We start from the raw sequence: 4,750 nt of genomic DNA on the forward strand, positions 1-4,750 counted from the left end.
TGTTAGAGAGACAGACAGAATGTAGAAATTCTATGGAATATCAATGAATTAAATATGTTTTAAAGTCATGTGAGCAGCATATTACTTCAGTCATTTTCATATCAGCCCTTTTGATTTAAGGAATCATTTTGTTACTAGAAAATTTATGTTTTCTCTTTTAATTTCTAAGTATGAATTTAGGACCTTTATGTTTGAACTAGATCTATAAATGCAAAGTGAATAACAAAAGATGTAAATAACTTAGTTTTTAAGATTTTAGTAACATTTTTCTTATGTAATTCATGCTATTTATTGACCCATAAAAGACAGAAAACTAATTGTTACTTTACATTTTCCACAATGTTTCAATGAATGAAATATTTGCACTAAAACATTCAATGTTAGCTATTATTATTTTGTTTGCAAAAAGTAACAGAGCTATGAGGGTCTATGGACAGCATTGTGTTGTGCTTGACTCTATACTCATGACATCAGACCAATGACTATTCTCTCTGCATTCATTGGACTCTACAGTCAGTATCAACTGGTGATCTATAACACTATCCATTTCGTACCTGGAATATGGAGACAGTGTCAGAACCTATAAAGTGGACCCCAGTTCTATAAGGCTCCTATACTTCAGTTGTAAAGGTTGTTATGACCTTTCAGTTGTAAAGTTGTGTTATGACCCATACTTCCAACCTATCATGGCTTTCTGCTGGATAATGTGCTTACATAACTTATGGTTAAATGATAAAAGAGATCCAGAAAAGATGCAGAGAAGCTGCACCTAGGATGAAGCCTTGAATGGGTTCTAAAACTTGCAAGTACCTGTGCCAGTAGATTTAAAGCATGTGACATGCTTAACTCAATATGTTTCTTTATTACAAGCTTTCACATTGTTCAACCTCCTACAGCCCAACCTTTCCCAACTAGAATCCTTGTTTATGCCCTCTTTTTCCTGTGTCTCTGGTGACCTAGTCCATGGCAAAGGAACACCATTTTAAGTCTTTAGCATAATGTCAGGTGAGAACAAAATGGTTGCTAAAGATCCTTGCATTGTCTTCATCATTCCAATATTGTAAGAGATTCTCAAGGAATAGAGAATAAGAACAAATATACATTTATTTAGTTACAAGAAAGAAAAGTAAATGAATAGAAATTCACTTAAAAGGAAAAAAAAAGACAGCATCACCCATCACCCCTACAAAAGGGTAACATTTAATGTTACATATCTCTCTGTTTATAGTATTATTTCCAGTTCTGACCTACAAAAGGGTAACACTTAATGTTACATATCTCTCTGTTTATATGTAAGTATTATTTCCAGTTCTGACCACAAGTTCATTGCCCTTGCTCTCACTTGTCTCTAGCTTCTAGAGTAATTGGAATATTCATTGTTACAAATCCTGGCCCAGTCTTCTTTCCAAGACATGTCTACCAATTCCCTCTGTCAAAACTCATCTAGTAAAGCCCCTGGAAGGATTACCACTGGCTTTAGTATATGTATCCTTTTATCTAGAAAATTATGTTCCCTATAGTTTCTTCTAAAAAGCCAAGATTGTAGAGGAAGATTTGATAGAAAACATGAACCACATACTCTGTTGTATTTATTGAAACCAATTTAATTAATTATTTCTTCACTGCTGGACTCAACTAAGGGCAGAGTCACGAAACTTGCTGCTGGTTTCAATTTACCACTTCTATTAATCCTTTGTACAAGTGACTGCTCTTGTGCTCATTAGTTTGTGTTTGTGAATGCAGTAGAAAAAATTGATATCTTCAAATATCAAAGAAGTCCAACTAAATACAGAGCCCTTCCTCTTCTTTATAGGCACAGTCCAGGTTAGATATGAAACAGATATTCTAATGAGCAGAAAAGAACAATTTATTAGATTTAATAGAGAAAATTATGACCAAGAAAATTCCTTCAAATAAAATATATGATTTATTTTTGATTAGTGGTCAGATTTGTCCACAAGAAGCTTTTAAGAGAAAAATCAGCATATACTGAAATATTTCATTGGCATATTGAACTAAAATGCTGCACATCTTTATTTACCTTTGATCCACTCCAGGATAATGACTAACACAAATTCTAAATAATAAATTTCCTTATAGTGAAAAAACTAAAGCCTGGGTTGTGATTTCAATGAAATGTTCTCCAAATATAAATAGATTATGTGAGTCTAGATGCCAAAACTACTACCATGCTAATGACACCTTTAGCAAAAGCAGTGCTTACACAGAGGAAATGATGTTGTTTAACTTTAATGGAAGTGTTTAAAAATCATATATGATAGACCACATTCCAAACAAATACCCAGCAAGGATATGACATTTGTAATTATAATCATGTTAGCACATTTTATTTAAATTGATGTGGAACACTTTATATTATTCCAACAAGACAAGCACATAAACTAAAGAATAAATCATGAAACCCACTGATATTTTATTTTCTTATATTTTATATCCATATGAATTAAATAAGGTTAATTTAATATATGTTTTCTTTTCTCTTATATTTACAAGTATATTAATACTTTTATGTTTCATTTTAATTTTAGGAAAAAATAAAGCATGCTAACATAAGCACTCAAATTCTAAGACATTATAGAAAACATTGATTCACAGATGAGCAAAACTAATAATTTTGGATACCTACTTATGAACCACCATAATGTAAAGCCCCATTGCTTCTTAGTTACACTTTTCTGATGAAAGATTGAATAAAATTGAAAATTATTAAACAGGACAAATTAGCTAAGGTTGTAAAACTGAATAGTTAAGAATAAATTTTTGAGGGGTGTTATTAAATTGAGAAAGTGGAATAGAGAAAAAATAAAAGTAATACAACACACCCTAAAGGCAGTGGATCCGGTTTGATCAAGAATCATGGACCATGGCTTGTCACTGCAGTTAATGTCTCAAGGAAACTTAATTTTTCCAATATATACAGCTAATGCAACATATTTTTATGTTTCTTTAAGTAATCAGGGTCCCATTTAAAACTACATAGAAAAAAGCCAGATATCAAGATATCAAGACATATCAAGAGACTATCAGATATCAAGAGACTGTTGAACTAAAGACCTTTATTACTTTTGTCCAGATGGTTGCTCTCATTTCTTAAGTACCAATTCAAGACCCACATTCAATATGGAGGCTGGGTGGATCCTGTTTGCAGTAGAGCCTATCACACAGACAGAATGTGAGATTATGGAATCCAGCAAGTTGTAAATAGTTCAGGAAGAGTCTAAGAATATTTCAGATGAAGATAATGCCCTACCAAGAGGAGTTACGTAATTTTTCGAGACTGTCAGTTAAATGAATAATTCCAAGATATGGTCTTAGGGAAAGAACAGTCAGCAGATAGGTAGGATTTCAAAGGCCCTCAAAGGACAACCTTTCAACAGTGAAATCAAGCTGGTCCCAAGAACTGAGATGGACCTAAGATAGTTAAGAAAGAAAAGAAATGCCATGCGTGAGAAAAAATAGATAGGACTCTAACAATCTAAGTTTAACAAGATCATCTGACAGTTCTGATGTTCAGAAGATATAATGACCAAGAGTAATGCTAAGGATTCCTGAAGGCAGTCAGGCTGATGACTCTAGTCAGGAATTCCAGCTGATTGTCTTTCAAACTCTTTGGAACTTCACATTTTCACTCTTTATATAAAGGGATAGCATACAATCTCTCACTCATTCTGTTCAATTTCAATAAAAAAATCATACGCACTGACATGTTTATAAATGTTTTCCTAGTAATATTTGGAAATCTATAAGGCAATTGTTCATAAATACAGACAAGATCAGCTAGCAGGTTGGCAGGTCTATAATCTTATTATTTATCACCAACTGGAGTCTGAAACTAGTCTTACAGATCCAGAGAACTTAGGGATCAATACCTCAGGCAATTATATATTTGGTAAACAATTGCATTAGAGTTCTGAAAAGATATGTTCCCCTAAAAGGCCAGTGTACTGAAGGCTCATTCCCCAGGCTGTGATGATTCTGAAGGGTATTTGAATTGCAAGGATAGGAATCCCATTGAATGTTAAATGCATTCAGTGGTTTGTAGTTGAGTGAGTGATCAGTAGGTGGGGTCTGCTTGGAGTATTCTGTCACTGGACATTATTTTAAATAGTAGAACTTGTCCCTATCCCCTCTCTTTAATTCTGCTTTTCAACTGCCACAAGTGGGAAACTTGGTTGTGTCCACCCAAGAACTGTCTACTGATGAAGAATTTCCCTTTTTATGCTGTGATTACCATTGATAAATAAAGGAACTGCTTTGGGCCTATAGCAGAGGTATAGGGGAATAGAGGTAGGTAGGGAAAACTAAACTGAGTGATGGGAGAAAGGAGGCAGAGTCAGAGAGAAACCATGTAGCCCTTCCAGAGACAGACAGATGAAACTTTATCCGGTAAACCACAGCCACCTGTCAATACAGAGATTAATAGAGATGGGTTAAATTAAGATATAAGCATTAGCCAATGAGAAGCTATAGCTAATTGGCCAAGCAGTGGTTTATATAATATGGTTTCTGTGTGGTAATTTTGGTTCTGGGTGGCAGGGACAAACAAGCAGTCCCCTCCAACAAATTGGCACCCACGACCCTGAGATTAATAGTCTCATGTTCTACCAACTGATTTCTTAATATTAGACGTGAGCCTGGGCTTACCCAAATACTCAGTCATACCATTCTCTTGTGATATTTCATTCTTGCTGCAAATTCAAAAGCAAGGTACTTTATAATTATACTTTAT

At 34.1% G+C, this 4,750-nt stretch overlaps 1 protein-coding gene across 1 annotated transcript in view; it reads left to right on the forward strand.

The window, feature by feature from the left end:
- Window positions 1–4,750, forward strand: part of Ralyl (RALY RNA binding protein like) — a 423,647-nt gene that overhangs the window by 413,135 nt on the left and 5,762 nt on the right. The gene's annotated exons all lie outside the window — the stretch shown is intronic.

This window comes from Alexandromys fortis, unplaced genomic scaffold (genome assembly GCF_014885135.2).
Source record: "Alexandromys fortis isolate MF-2015 unplaced genomic scaffold, M_Fortis_MF-2015_v1.1 scaffold_74, whole genome shotgun sequence".
NCBI classification, from domain to species: Eukaryota; Metazoa; Chordata; class Mammalia; order Rodentia; family Cricetidae; genus Alexandromys; species Alexandromys fortis.